Source organism: Lissotriton helveticus, chromosome 8 (assembly GCF_964261635.1).
Source record: "Lissotriton helveticus chromosome 8, aLisHel1.1, whole genome shotgun sequence".
Classification (NCBI taxonomy): domain Eukaryota; kingdom Metazoa; phylum Chordata; class Amphibia; order Caudata; family Salamandridae; genus Lissotriton; species Lissotriton helveticus.
Genome location: NC_136069.1, coordinates 545858132 through 545874641, shown reverse-complemented (window position 1 = coordinate 545874641; position 16510 = coordinate 545858132).

Sequence of the window (16510 nt, the reverse complement as noted above, 5' to 3'; positions counted from 1 at the left end):
CCCCCCTCTCAGCAGTGGCTGTTTCCGCTGTGGCAGCTATTCCTGCAGCGCAGTTTGGGTTTTCCTCGGCGTCTTGTGGCGGGCGGCGGGAAGCGGGCAGCGGTGGGCGGCTTTTGCTGCGGCTGTCTCAGCCGCTGTCTCGTCCTCGGCTTCTGCGTCAAGTCATTGGGGGGGACTACGGGGGTCAGCACGGCACAATCAGAGCAGGGTCACTATGGATTTGCTTAAATACCTGAATACAGGAGTTACCCAGTACAAAACACTTGTTTATTGGGACACATTTAAGTGGTGCTTCTAGAATTTTGTTTCAAAACTTGTCAACCGTTGCAAGCTTCATGAAGATTACATATTTTGAAAAACATTCATAAAGCTTAAGGAGAAAAAATACTGCAGCTTCACACACCCCTTGCTATAATAATTGATTGATTGATTTGTTGCTTTATTTCGATATGCATATATCATAAAAGCATTACACAAAGATATATAAAACAGCACATCGTAAAACATGGACTGTACAATAAAAACAACAAGTACAAATGGCAATTAGACATGATAAATAAGTTTAAAAAGGCATTAAATCGATATAGACAGTCTTTTTAAGCGAATCAACCAGGCCCATTTTAAAAATTTTGAAACAGTGCAAACAATGGGAGGAACTGTATTAGTTAATAGAACACGTAAAGCCACCGAATGCTGATGAGTACCCATCTCTCTACAAAGTGGTTTGAGCCAATGGGATCTGGGGCGCACGTAATCCGGGCATTCAAAAAGGAAGTGTGCCACAGTTTCGGGTCTGTCAGTACATAGGGCACACTTGCGTGATACCTGCTTATTCGAATTCCATCTGGAGAGGAGATCGGATAGGGGTAAAGTCCCTAGTCTAAATTTAATATAAAGGGCCCGATCCATAGGGATGGTAATAATGTCCAGAAAGGGTTCAAAGGCAACAACATCTTTTATTCTCAGGTAAGCTGTGGTGGAATTGCAGTGATGCTGATTGCTAATGAGCTTGGAGGAAACCCATTCCAATATATTTTTTTCAGGGTCTCCTTCGGGGGAGCTGAGTGTGTGGACCAGCAAGAACCCAATCCCAGGTCCCCAAGCAGGTGTTTAATGTCCCTAAGCCATTTAATCTTCTGCCAACCATCCGAGTGAATTACCTCTACCAGCCCGTCTGCATAGGATTTTAGTTCAGGGACCCTCCACAAGCGAGCCCACAGTAAAAGAGGCCGGAGGCGGGCCAGGTCCTTAATTGGTTTACAGCCCGCGTCCGTGAGCACCGGAACTGTCGGGGTGCTCATCGGGATTGCCATGAGGTCTTTAATAAATGTATTCTCTGCTTTAGACAGAAACTCCATGTTACCCAGACCCCATAACTCTGCTCCGTAAAGTGATGCAAATACTGCTCCAGCCTTGTATATGTCAATTATCGGAGCTACACAGTGTTTGGATGAATTGTTGTACTCCTTTAACAAGGCTCCCCCCACCCTTTTGTGGCCCACAGTCATTTTGTTGATGTGGGGAGACCAGTTCATAACATCACTCAAACGGATTCCCAAATATTCAAATTCTGATACTCTTTCAAGAGGGATAGAATTCAGAATGGGGGGGAGGCCTAGTTTGCTGGGGTGGTGCATGATTAAATACTTCGTTTTGTCCACATTTATGACAAGTCCTCTGTTTGCACAAAAATCCTGAAACCGATTCAGGAGCTTCTGGAGGCCTTGGGGGTTTTTCGAAATAAGAAGGGTGTCGTCGGCAAACAACAGGGTTGGAATCTTAACGCCACCCAGTGTCGGGGCGTCTGCTGGTTCTTCAAGCAAATGCTCTACCACCCCATTCACATAAAGAGAGAATAGAGTGGGAGCTAAAACACAGCCCTGCCGGACACCCTTCTCAACCCGGATCTTATCAGTCTTTTCCCCATTCAAACCCCATCTAACCTGGGCATAGTTGGCATTATGCAATTTCATGAGGAGGTTTAAGATGTAAGGGGGCATCCCAAGACCGTACAGCACCCTCCAGAGTTCCTCCCTGGGAACCAGGTCAAAGGCAGTCTTCAGGTCTATAAAGGCCAGATAAAGACTGCCTTTGCCCAGCTCCACCACCTTCCAGTAAAGTAACAGGAGTCTAAAGACTTGTTCAATTGTTCCTGTGCCTGAGCGAAACCCAGCTTGCATCTCGGACAGTATGTGGTTATCATCCACCCATGAGAGAATCCTCCCCAGAATTGCTTTTCCCGCCACCTTCTGGGTCGAGTCTATAAGGCTTATTGGCCTATAATTTCCTGGTAAATCCCGACTACCCTTTTTAAAAATTGGGACTACCTCTGCCCCTTTCCAGGACTCTGGCACAGATCCTCCCTCAATAATGGCATTTAAAAGTGCAGAAATCAACTCCCCCCATTCACCTGGGTATGCTCGAAGAAGGTCCCCTGGTAACCCCTCCGGGCCAGCTGCTTTTAGTGGAATGAGAGTTTTAATCAGGTTTGTGACCTCCCATGCAGAGAAAAGATCCATATCTCTGTCCAAGGTATAGGGGGGAAGGATAAAATGATCATTAAGTGTGCCTTCTATAGCACAATAGAGAGCCGAAAAGTGGTCAAACCACGCCTTGGCAGTGATGGTACAAGTCCTCAAGGTGTCGTCAGGACGGTTCCTACTGCCCACCAAGTCCCAAAACCCTTTGGCATCTCTCCCTTGACTGGCAGTCAAAAGATCCTGCCAAAAGTTATCCTCCCATTCTTTCTTAGCGGTTTTTTGGCAGAGTGAGTATGACCTTCTGGCCTCCCTAATCCTGATTTGTGATTTACATTTAACTGCATCAACAAGCAGAATCTTCGCCGCTCTGCACTTACGGTTAAACCAGCCTTGTCTAGCCCGGGGACCTGGTTTCTTCCCATTGGCGCTACCTGGAACAGTAAAAAGGTCACTAAGAGCCTGAGTTAAGTTGCAAAACCTGGCAGGCACATCCACCAGCCCGCCCCCCCAAAGAGTCAAGGTTTTCTAGAGCTGCAGCTAAAAGCTGCGTTATAGAAGATATTTTCTCCGCTGAGAGCGACAGCTTAGCCCACTTTAGCCGTCGACCGCAATTAGATACTAGTGATATATCCGGGACGGGAGAACAAAAAGTTCTGCTCCCTATACCGTCTAGCCACCTATGGGTCAGGGTAAGCGAGAGAAGATTATGGTCACTCTCTACAGAGGGTATGATAACCATATCCTTTACCATGCTCCATAAGTGGATGTCAAGGAGGAAATAATCAATTCTAGACGTGTGCGCGGGCCTATTGTATGTATGGGCTCCCTTTTTGTCAGAACTAGTCCTGCCATTAAGGGCCCTCAGGTCAAACTCCATTGTTAAGGAGTTAACCTGGAGCACCACTTCCGTCCATTTTTTAATTGGGCTGAGCTCTAGGGCGGGTATACCCCACCTATTATCGACGACCTCTTGATCCTGTGAAACTTCAGGGCCAAGAGGATCGAAGGTGCAGTTGAAGTCGCCCGCAACCAGAGTGCGGTGCTTATGTGGAGAGGATCGAAGCAGGGCCTCCAGGCGGGCTATAGTGGGGGATTCTCTACCCCCCTTCATACCTCGGGCGTAAATATTAAAAATATTTACAATAACTTGACCCTTGGGATTTTTCAAGGTGATATTAAGGAGGTCCGGGCACTGGGTATCATGCTCCTCCACCCTACAGTTCAGTGCAGAAGCTACCCAAACAAGGAGGCCTCCCGAGGGACGACCCCTACCAGTCTCTAGTTGTACAGCCGGTATGTGGTGGGATGAATATCCCACCTTGTGAGAGGGCCCCCTGCACCAGGTTTCTTGGAACAGACATATGGAGTATTCCTCCACAAGAGCGTTCCAATCGGGCAGGGCCAATTTCCTGCCCAGACCGGCCACATTCCAGCTGAGAACCCTAACAAGTGGGTCCGTCACAGCCGAAATGCTACCGGGCTCCACAGGTCCCGCCATGTTTGTGTCTCCCGTGGGAGGACAGGCAATGGTAGGCTCAATTTGGACCATCGCCACCCCTACTTCCCATATATCACCAGGGGCGACCTGCTCCCCTGGGGTAGGCGGTAGGTCGTTTCGCAATACAGAACTAGAATTTCTAGAATTAGATGTTTTGTCCACTCTATTAATAGTTCTGCCCCTACTAGTTTTCGGGTGATCAAGGGTTTGTCACCATCCCCTCCCTAGGTCTTGCCAACCACCCGAACTATTAATAAGCGGGCCAGTAGTATGGTTATAGTACTGTGGCGGTGGAGCTGATGTATCAATCCCTGGCCACAGACAACTTGAGGGGCAATTTTGCTCGTTAAACAGACAAGTCGAAACACTGGTGGGACGTGGGTAAAAAAAAGTGAGGTCAACAATACCAATTCCTCCTTTACTTGTGCACCAGCCCTGTCTTGTTAGCCATCCTACCACCCTTGGGTCTTGAAAATTGACCACAATACAGTCCCCCCCCAGGCTTTTAGTGGTGGAGCCTATCCAATCTATTCGCCTCACCCCCAATATAAGACCATCAACTTCCCCTGGTAGAGGCCGATTCACCCTAAGCCAGTGCATAGCCTTGTTTTTAAGCATCTGGAAGGTTTCTCTCTGTCCCGGTGGGAGTGGTGGGACATTTATTAGGACTGCTGCAAAGGGGAAGGAGTCTGGGGTGAGGTTCATGGGGGGTATCTTGTGAGGTGGCTTTGTCGGGGGTGGTACGGACGGTCTGGGGACAATAGGAGCTGGGCGGGATATAGATTTATTTGCTAAAGGTTGATTACCAGTAGGTAGGGCAGATGATAAGACAGTACCCTTTCTAATGCCCACAACACCCCCTGCTACTATAGAGGCCAAAGTTTTTGGGCTGGGCGGCGGTTGTTGCGCCGCAGTCTGAGCAGGTGGTACAATAATGGGAGGATTTGAGACAAGTTCCAGTGGTACTAAGTTAGGGGGCTTCAAAGGTCTCTTCGCTGCCGCACTATCAATCTTTGCTGGTAATGGAGAGTTGGATTGTCGCCTTTGTCCCTTAACTTGCGGTGGAGCTTGGGTAGTGTTCTGGCACTTGCTGTTTTCATCCAACCTAGCCTGAACTTTTATCAGTGCCTTTGTAGAAAAGAAATTGTCTAATGTTACCTGCTCAAAATGGTCTAGGCGGTCAGAGAGCTTACTAATACGTTCCTCTAGTGGGAGCAATATTGACCGTAACAACCTTTCAAAGTCAGGGAACAGGCTGCTCAGGGATGGCTGTTTATCAGCCGTTACCAACCCTATGTCTATGGGAATGGTAGAGCTAGGATCTGGACTATCTAGTGTCACAACAACCCCCTCTTGCATAATTTCGCCACCACGGCTTGCTTCGGAGACAGCCTTACTAGAGTGCGTACTTTTATTAACTTTTCTAAGTTTGTGTGCTGGCTTAGCTGGAAGACATTTTCTAGATACAGTACTACTTTTTCTTTTAGAACCTTGTTTAGGGTGGATCAATGGAACCTGAGCACCTAGTTCATCTGTACAGGTTATGGACTCTGTATGACTCACACAAGTAGGAATCAATTCGCCCACAATACCCTCGTTCTCCTTATTAGTAATTGCATCATGAGCTAAGTAGGGTACGGCAGGTAAATGTAGTGATGACAGGGGTGTTACTAATGCAGGATAGATTTGTGCAGTGCGCTTATCCACAGGATTTTTAAGTAATTCGATAGATAATCTCCGCTCTGCACGCCTCTCAGCAAGCGATATTTCTTTGTCAATCAACTGAAATGTGCGATTAAAAAATGTATCCAAGGGACCAATGACTGATTGCCCGGCATCGCCCGGTGGTGTCATCAAGGCGGTGCAACTTGGGAGTTCCGGCATTCCTTGAGGTTATCAGCCCTTTTACAACACTTACTGATAAGCACTTATGTGGCACAATAATGCACTAAGGGATATAATTATCGTTTGGAATCGATGTCAGTGGGGTGGCCCAGCCCGGCCTTCTCCGGCCCCTGACGGCCACAGACGGTCCCGCCCTTGTCCCGGGCTTCTCCCGGGCGCTCCCGCGCGCTCCCGCGCCGCGGGTGGAGACCTTTTCTTAAGTAGGTGGGCCTATAGGTTACAGGCGGGGCGTGGTGGACAGGGAGAGCGGCCAGGTGGCGTGAGGCGCGGGTTGCCGAGGCTTCTGGTCCTTGAAGTCCGGCCCCGCTTGCTCGCAGCCCTAGTCCAACCCACGCTTACAGGGGTACAGTGTCCAGCCTTCCCAGGCGGTGATGGTGCGGAGCGGGTACCGCAAGTTGTAGGATGTAGAAAGGGAGAAAAAGGGTCTATCAGCGCCCTCAGGAGCAGCAGCTCGATTCAGCAGAGTGTCCCCTATAATAATAACTTAGCCTATGCATTAGCGTCATCATTCTGATGCTTGAAGGCCCCTAATAATGATGGGAAAAAAGGAGTTATCACCGGTCAATATGCATAATGCATGATTGGAATGCAAAAGTTAGCATCAGATTTGTACCTTGATCTTTCCACGAGAGCAAGAGGAGGCCACATTGCTATGTCCCGGATTCCCTATCAATTGAGACGTTCCAACAATAGTCAAAGCCAACCCCGACTGATGGGAGAGAAGAACAGGGAAGAGAAAAGAGAAGACGCCACCGTAGACTGCACTTCAGAAGGTGCGTCAATCAGGATCCATCAAGACTCTCCCTAAATGAAAGAATCAAAAAGTTGTGTAACATTTAATACCTATCAGTGAGTCTTTTATTCTACCAATAAAGAATTATTGTTAGGTGGTAACCTCATACCTGCATGTATTCCCTCTCCCAGCTAATGTAGGTGATAGCAAGGTCAAAGGGTAAGTATCAAAACTCTAAAAGTAGAAAAGAGAAAAAGAAACTAGTGAGTGGGAGTCCGACCTGCTAATGGTACGTTCTGGGCTATAGCATGTTCATAAATCACAGCATACATCACATATAAAGTAGGTCCTTTCAAATGTAGATTCATATGGTATGGCTGGAAAGTAACATAGAAAAGAGATCAAAGTATATATAAATAGTCAAAAACATATACATATAACCAAGATGAAAATACAAAACATAAATTAAGCCTAAAAAACAGAATAGTACAGAGAGTTCAGAGTTAAAATAGTTTAGCATAATTATTAATCCTGTCCATCTTTGCTTTTGTTTCCTCGGAAAATACAATCAAGGGGTTTCCTTGAGTGCCCATAGAACAGCAGAAAACTATAAAGTCAGATAAGTGAAAATGGTATATAAGCAGACTTATGAATACAAATGTCAGCATGATAGGCGTTACCAGTCACTGTACAATTCAGCATGATTGTTTTCATTTTTTTTTTATTCATTGACAGTAGCAACAAAGAAATGCATCCAGTTGAGAACCCCAAGGAAGCAGTCTTCCATGAAATGCTATGGGATCCAGCCCAATGGCAGTAGCCGACAGAGGACACCACAAGCAATAAGGGAATACCCAGAAGCAAATGTAGGAGATGTGACGGCAGGAAGCTGCTAACTGCAAAACAACTAGAATAACAAGCAGCTTCCTACCCATTGCCATGCAATTATTCCTGACATGCTCCACTGCCGCTGCCCCCGGAAGGCAGCATGGAGCAACAACAGTCATGACAGTACACCCCTCCTACAAAACCCCCAACAGGTTTGGGCTTGTCACAATATCTGCGATGGAATTGTCTCAATAGACACGGGACATGTAAGTGACTAGCAGGTTCCTAAGTTCAGTCTTCAGGACCATATCCCTGCCAATGAATGAGATAGTGCAGTTTATGCTGTATCCTTTTGGAGTACAAAATGTCCTCTACTTCAAATTCAGGTTCATCTTCAAACAGAACCGCTGATGGTCTCACGGGGTTTTGATTTCCAGAAAAGACCGGCTTCAACAGGGAAAAATGAAATACAGAATGTACTCGTAATGTAGAGGGCAAGTCCAATTGCAATGCAGCCTTGTTGATTTTCCTTGTGATTTTGTAAGGCCCAATTTAGCAAGGTTTAAATGTGTGTGATTCTTTATGGGCAATTTGGTGTATGGATAACCATACTTTGTCACCAATTTTGTAGTCAGGCCTGGAACTGTGATATTGGTGTGCATACTTTATGTACGCTTCCTTGTCCTGTTTCAGGTTATCTTGTGCTGACTGTTTTATCACATGCACATGATCAACAAAGTCCTGAACAACAGGATCCACAGGTAGGAGAGAGAAAGGGAGCAATATAAAAACCGAGGATGAAAAGCATATTTACAGAAAAACTGAGAATAATTGGTAGAGCTGTGAAAGACATTATTGTAAGTGAATTCTGCTGCCCATTCAAAGACATCCCAATCTGTGACTTTATGTGACAGTGGGCATCATAAGTACTGTTCTAGGCAATGATTCACCCTCTCTGTCCATCTGTCTGTGGGTGGTGCCTTGAGGACAAATGCACGTCTATCTGCAGTGTGTCACCTAACCCGCTGCAGACTTTAGAAAAAAACTGGGAATCTCGATCAGAAACGATAATGTATGGAAGACCATGGAGGCATATTAAATGTTGCAAGAACACCTCAAACAACTCTTTGTGAGGTATCGGGTTCTGTCAGGCCTACATACTCTGCAAAAACACTCGAACACCATAGACAGAAGTTGGCACGGAAACTGAAAATGCAAAGAGACAAGTTTATTAGGACCCCATGGGGTGGTGGTACATTCCTACAGCCCCCTTCGGTAATGCAAGAAGTATCACACCGAACATCGGTGCGCGACCTCTTTTATACAGTTTATAGGTAATAAAAAGGTAGGCGGTATACATTTGAACAGTTTTAGGTACATATAAGGACATTTTTGGAGCACAGCCAGTATGTGGGAGGAGCTTAATACCACTGGTCACTTAGGGGAACATTCCTAAAGAGTGACCACTCTCTAGTCCAGAGATCGTGTGTGCGCTTGCGTGAAACTGACCATCGCTAAAAATAGCCTGTTGCCGGGCAAAGTAAAGGTTCATTGGCATGAAGGAAGGACAAAAGGGCACTCTAACCACGAGGCCTCATGTTCGTACAAAATGGAAGCCACCAAATACAAAATGGCCCCCGTACGTTTAAGTCAAGTTAACAGAAAAGGTCGTGAAGCTGAGCTAAACGCTAACTCAGGTGCTGCCAAATTACGACAGACGGCCCTTTTAGCGTTTAGCTGAAGCTTCGACATCGATCATCATGATCCGTTTCACTTCGGCATTACTCATTTGTACATTTTTAGCAATAGCTCGTTTGGATGGGATACAGGCCGTAATACATACAGAACATAGAGTAGGACCACATTGAATACATAAACAGCAAAAGAAGAATATCCCAATAATTACACATAGAATCGTTAGTAGTTTCCAGCCCCATGTACTGAGCATAGTCCAAAACCAACCCGAAAAAGTCCAAGTACCATTGTCAGTGTTAATTTCAGAGGCGATTTTGTGCAATTTGGAAATGGCATCATACACAGAAGGCGAATTATCAGGGACATAAATGCAACAACTACTTCCGATGATACGACATGCACCCCCACGATCAGCTAACACTACGTCCAGAACCATTCGGTTCTGAAGCGTGACAATTCTAGTAATCTGGAGCTCTTCAGTTATATTCCCTAAAGCAGAGACAGTTTCATTAGCAACTGCCTCCACAACACGTGTTAGCCGTCTAATTTTCCTGCTGTTTAGAGCAGCGCCCACAAAAGAAAACAACCCTAAATTAAAATCCACATATTGTTGTAGGGAGGTGTCGGTTTGGTCAACACCATCAATGTCCAATGTCCTCTTAACTCTATTCAAAATAAAATCATGATATAATACAAAATCATTATGGTACATAGGAGGAGCAATAAACACAGGGGGTAATACAAAGGATATGTAACATGTGCCTAACCATCCAAGAGGAAGACGATGATAACCTTTATTACCACAGATAAAATAAGTGTTTCGTGAGGCCACAAATGAAATACCATTGGGAGTATCAAAAGCAAGAGTAATATTGAATTCACTTTTCCCCACCGGAATTGTTCCCTTATTCCTGATACAGAGATCTGCTTTCGTATCAATGACAGTAATTACATGTAAACTGGACATATTTGTAAGTCTCTGATTAGTGAAGATGCGAGGTGCAGATACATTGTCCGGTCGATATTCTTTCCACTCGAACTTAGTTCCTTCGGCTTGTGGATAGCCATCTCGATCATTATAGCAGACCTTGTTCAATCAAAAAAGTAGTCCACCTTTTGTTGGCCATCTCAAAGTAAAGAGAAGAGTGTACCAAGCATTACATGACCCATTGTGAGAAAAAGGAAGAGGAATAAGTGGGGTTCCTCCCTTCTTCTGATGCCCAGGTAACATCCCACATACCCAACAGTTGGATGTGTTGGTCATATTATGCGTGTGATGTAATATCTGAATGAAACTATTATTCAAATAAGTCTGTCTATGTCTTTCTTCATGATAGGGCAAAGTAAAATGAAAATGTTCAGATGGAATTGGAGTGGTAGGCAGTAAATTGTCCCGTGCAGGAAACAGTCTTTCTATAGTCCAAGCTATTACTGCTACTACCACTATTGTCGCAACAAAAAGAACCGCACCCAGAATTCTTCTGTTTCTCAATGTCATAGGTGCCATAGTACAATGAACAAAAGTCTCAAGAAACAAACTAAAAAATACAAATATGGTGCTGAGAACCGAGGCTGCCGTTGATTTTTTCTCCGAGATTCAAGACGGGTGTCGCTACACTGGACAGAACTGATCCCCCCCCTTGATATTCCCGGCTTCCGTTTCACAAACCTCGGAACGGTTACCAACCAGTCATGAAAAATGCAAAAAATGTATTTCCTTGGCCGTAGATTGTACTTCACTCCACCAGAATCAGTGTGGTCCGGGAAGGCTCCCTCCGACTCGTGAGGCGTAACAGCTGGGCTCTTCTCTGCGTCCAAGATGTCTCTGTAGTCGGACAGCACAGTAGGGTTCACCAGGTCCGGAGAGACACGTCGGCAGTGCGTCGAATGTATCCACCGTTTCTTATTCGTGACACGCACAGCCGTCCGCGTTGCCAGCAGCACTTGCTCAGGGCCACGCCACCTCGGCTCCAAGCTGCTGGATCTCTCAAACACCCGGATCATCACAAAGTCGCCAGGATGAAGATTGTGAGCCTCTCCAATGGAATTGTCGGGGAGCGCTTCTCGAACCTGTTGATGAATAGAAAGTAAATCATTTGTTAATCGTGCCAAATAATCGTTCATCATTATACAAGGCACATCATGTATCAAACGAGGCTTTGGAACTCCCCAGATATTCATAGGCCTTCCAAACACCACCTCATATGGTGTGAGGCCAGTCCGAGAGTGTGGCACTGATCTAATAGACAATAATGCCAATGGCAAGGCGTCCGGCCATTTCAAAGACGTAGATGCCACGATCTTTGCTAGCTTCAGCTTCAGAGTCACATTATACCTTTCTACTAGACCTGCTGACTGCGGGTGGAATACAGCGTGGAACTTTTGTCTTATTCCCAATCCTTTCAGGACGTGCTCCACTATTTTCCCAACGAAATGAGGGCCATTATCATTCCACAAAAATTTACAAACACCATAACGTGGGAAGTACTCTTTCAGTAACACCTTAGCTGTTGTTAATGCTGTATTATCCTTCGTGGGGTAGGCTTCAACCTATTTACTGAAAGCACACACCACCACTAGGACATACTTGAGGTTATTACAGCGCTCCAGCTGGATGTAATCCATTTGCGGTACTTCGAATGGTGCAGTAGGTGGAACGAACCCTCCTTTAGGAGTAGAGGTCCCTTTAGCAGGATTGTACTGTAGGCATATCAGACAGGTCTGTACTACTCTCCTAGCCGTGCTGGCAATCTCAGGATGCTCCCAAACTTGTGTAAGCAATTTAGTAATTGCAAGAGCTCCAATATGTGCCAGCCCATGTGTCATTTGAACCATTGCCTGCAAGTAAGCAGCAGGTAATTTCCATCTCTTCATGTCTTTGCTTCTCCAGCAACCCTCATCATCCAATACTCCCTCTGTTGCCCATGCTGCAAGCTCCACTTCAGACGCTGATTTCTGTATGTCTAAAACTTCTTCTCTAGCATCATGCCATCGCTCGGCTTGCGATCTCACCACATACATAGGGGAGTCATTTTGCAACATGGCAGTCTCTCTCGCTATGCAGTTTGCAAAAGCGTTTCCTTGCCCTATTTTGTCTGTCACCTTTTTATGTGCACTACATTTTATTATTGCCACCTTCCTTGGGCATAATAGTGCATTCAAGAGGTCACATACCAACTCTCCGTACATAATGTGTGTTCCGTGTGAAGTCATAAACCCTCGTTCCCTCCAGAGTAGGCCAAAATCGTGCGCTACTCCAAAGGCGTAACGACTATCGGTGTAGATATTCACACATAATCAAGCACTTAACTCACATGCTTTCGTTAAGGCTATCAATTCAGCTGCTTGAGCCGATTTCTGCGGTATCCGTGCTGTTTCTACCACCGTCTTAAGTGTCGTGATCGCATAGGCCGCGGAAGCCGTACCATCTGGTAATCTCACACATGACCCATCAACCCACAATTCCCCATCCACATCAGGAAGCGGCGTGTCCTGTAAATCGACACGACCCTTTGTTTGTTCATCAGTCAGAAAAACACAATCATGTTGTTCTTCTTCCTGGGTCTCAGTAACAGGATATGGCAATAAAGTGGCGGGGTTCAAAGTGGCGCACCTCTTCAATGTAATGTGTGGCGCCAGCAGTGTTAACTCGTATCCTGTTAAACGGGCACTGGTTAGATGCTGTGTTTTCGTTTGGTTCAATAGCGCATCTACTGCATGGGGAACTAACACCAACAATTTGTGCGATAAAACTATTCCCTCACTCTGCCGTATAGCTGCTGCTGTTGCTGCAACTGCTCGGAGGCATCAAGGCAGTCCTCGAGCCACAGGATCGAGTACCGCTGAAAAATATGCACAGGGTCTCTGTTTGTCTCCGTGCAGTTGTACTAAAACTGACAATGCGCACGCATCCTTTTCGTGTACATACAGTGTAAAGAGTTTTGTATAATCTGGTGTACCTAGCACTGGTGCAAAGCAAAGAGCTTGTCTCAATTGTTCAAAGGCATTCTGACATTCATCCGTCCATTCAAGGGAGGTTGGTGCAGTTTTGGACAGCAATGCTAACAAAGGTTTTACAATGTACGAAAATCCTAATATCCATTGCCTACAAAAGGACGTCAAACCTATGAAAGCACGAACATCCTTCTGTGTGCAAGGGACTGGTGTATCTAAAATTGTTTGAATTCGGTCTGATGTTAATGCACGTCCCTCCTTAGACAAAAGATGACCAATATATGTCACCTTTGGTCTACAGTATTGCAGCTTCTTCCGTGAAACCTTGTGATTATGTTCAGCAAGAAAAGAAAGCAGGGAGAGCGTACTCTCCTCGCATTGCTCCTGTGTATCTGCCGCAAGCAAGATGTCGTCAACATATTGTATAAGCGCCACCCCAGACTGCAAATCAAATGAATCAAGCTGTCTTTTCAAAGCCTGGCTGTAAATGCTAGGACTTTCTGTGTAACCTTGAGGAACTCGACAAAATCTATAAGATTTATTATTTAATGTAAAACCGAACAAATATCGGCTATCAGGATGAATGGGGATCGAAAAGAAAGCGTTTTTCAAATCGATCACCGTAAATGTAGTAGCTGTGGGTGGAACCAGAGTAAGTAATGTGGTGATATCGGACACTACTGGATACTGGGGTACAACTATCTTATTAATTTCCCTCAAATCAATAATGAAACGATAAATCTTGGAGTCTGTATCTTTCTTTAGGATCGGCAAAATTGGACTGTTGCAAACATTGTAGGGAACTTCCTCCACCACCCCTGCCGTTATCAAGTCATTCACAATATGTGTCAAAGCCAGTTCGCCTTCTCTAGAGATCTTGTACTGATGAACACAAGGTAAAACCGCTCCCTCCTTCACAGTAATGCGCACAGGGGGAATAATCATTTGACCCACATCAGTATCGGAAGTGGCCCATAACGTGCTTGGAAGGGAAGCTAATGCATCGGACTCTTGCATGAGGCACAATCTCTCAATTTCTGGGTAGTTTTCATTCAAAATAACCCGCACCCCTTCAGGGGCACAGCGTATTGTTGCACGAAAATATTTTAGCATATCAAGTCCCATAATATTATCTGGTGTATTTAGGGATAATAGAAACGGACATGGGGCAGTGAATTTGCCAACATGAAATGCAAGAGGTTGAGACAATGGGCTTAGAGAAGGTGTTCCATCGAACCCTATTGCGGTAATCGTTTCGCCAGACAGGGGAGCCCTTGGAACCAAGTGTTTGGACAGAGCGCTACGAGTAGCTCCTGTGTCAACCAGAAACTGATCAGTAGAACCCAAAACATGTGCTGATATATATGGACCCCTCTGATCGACTGGTACCTCAACCGATTCCACACCCCATCCTACGCAATCCTATGCATGTCTATTATCCTGTGACTAAATATGTTCTCCATCAGCTATCTGATATTGATTCCGCCGATCGAAAGTATTATGTTCAACCTGACCACGACCCCTCTCTTCAAACCTACCACGGTTATTCGCTCCACCTCTCGGTCCTGAAAAACTATTCCGTGACCTTCCACTTCCTCGACCCCTCTGACTACGCTGTTCACGAAGTACCGGAGAATCTGCAACCCAATCTCCAAACTGTTTACAGTATGCACACTGATCCTCAGAAATGTCGGAACGAGGGGGAGACGTAACATAGGATCCTCGTCTACCCCTATCATTCCCTCTCGATTGCGTAGCATGAACCTGTGCCAACATCACCTTCGTCTTTAAGTCTTTCACTTTCTTATCACTACTTTCTTTTGCCTCTAATTCCTGTCGTTCATAATACTGAGCCATGGTTAATAAAGAAGCGGGCGTTGCAGTGGTCCATGAACTTTCACTAGCCTTTAATCGTTTGGCAATCTCCGGTAGGAGATTAGCCACATACTTGTCTACAAACAAGTGCCTGCCCGTGTCCTCTGTTAATGATTGACCACTGTAATCATGGAATGCTTCCTCGAAACGTGAAAAGAAGTCAGAAACTGATTCATCCAGCTTCTGTTTACAAGATGCCAATACTGTCCAATCTATCTTCTTAGGGGGGACAAGCGTTTTTAATTTATTCAAGATAGCCGTTGGTAATTCTAAAATCAACTGGCACGGCTTACATGCAGGTTCCCTATCTAGATCAGCTCTCACTATTTCCTTCCAATCTGCACCTAATATCGTTCGATCATCAAACTTACGTATCGCCCTCCACATATCAGGAGGCAATATCAACCCAAAGAAATGATCAATATCGACTAACGTCATAATACACGAAGAAATAGCGCCCTCCACACCTTCATAGAAAGCTGCTGGATTTTTACGGGGGTCAGGCAAAGCATTCTTAAGTGCCATAACATCTGCTCTATTCCATGGCGTATAAACCCAAATATACACAAAATAGCCCTTTGAATCTTTAGATGTCTTATCATCATCCGTACCGTCCCCTTTAGGAGGGACATACAAAGGTGCAGCTTCCCGCATAGGCAAAACATTAATCGCAACACTATTATCTGATCCATAGATAGGGCACACTCGAGAAGTTTCCGTCGATCCAGACGCTGGTGTGTTCGATGCCTTTTTCACCGCTCGCAATCGTGTCGCCTCATCCCGTAACCAAATCAACCATCGGAAAAATTCCTCCACATCTGAAAGAGCAAAAACACCTTTACGGAAATTCTCACGACCAACTGATATATCCTTAGGTTCAAACTCAGGAGATTGTTTTCTAAACCGCTCAACAACTTCACCTGCAATATGATCTAAAAAATACAATCGTTCCTTGTCGGACCACTTACTCATAAAATCATCAACCTCTGAAACAGTTATAGAATTTACATTAAGTTTACGGGCAATCGAACGCAATTCCGTCATACGCTCGGCATGTAACCTGGTACTCTGTTTGTCCTGATTATCCTCGTCCGATTCCACATCCGGAGCCGTAGACTGAACATACGAAGGCGGTCAACGATCTAACAATGAAAAATCATCTAATTCATTAGTAAGGACAGGATAGAGAGGACGCCGAAGAGGAAACTGGCCATTAACTTGGAAATTACGCTCTCGACTCTCTTTCTCTTTCTGTTCCTGCAATTCCTTCTCCTGCAGCTGCAAAGCTTTATCCCGAGCAGCCTTACGCTGCTCTTTGTCCGCCAAGGCTTCTTCACGCTTCATTCGTTCACGCACCGCTTTCTCCCACATACGCACACAATCAAACATGTCCTGTCTAGACCTGCGCTGGAACAAACACTGCTCCACATACTGGACTTTTCGCAAGTCGAATGACCCATGTAGTGGCCATTGCAATTCACGATCAGATTTTGTATATTTGTGCCATAACGTGCTATACATTATGGGAGGAAGGCCAAATTT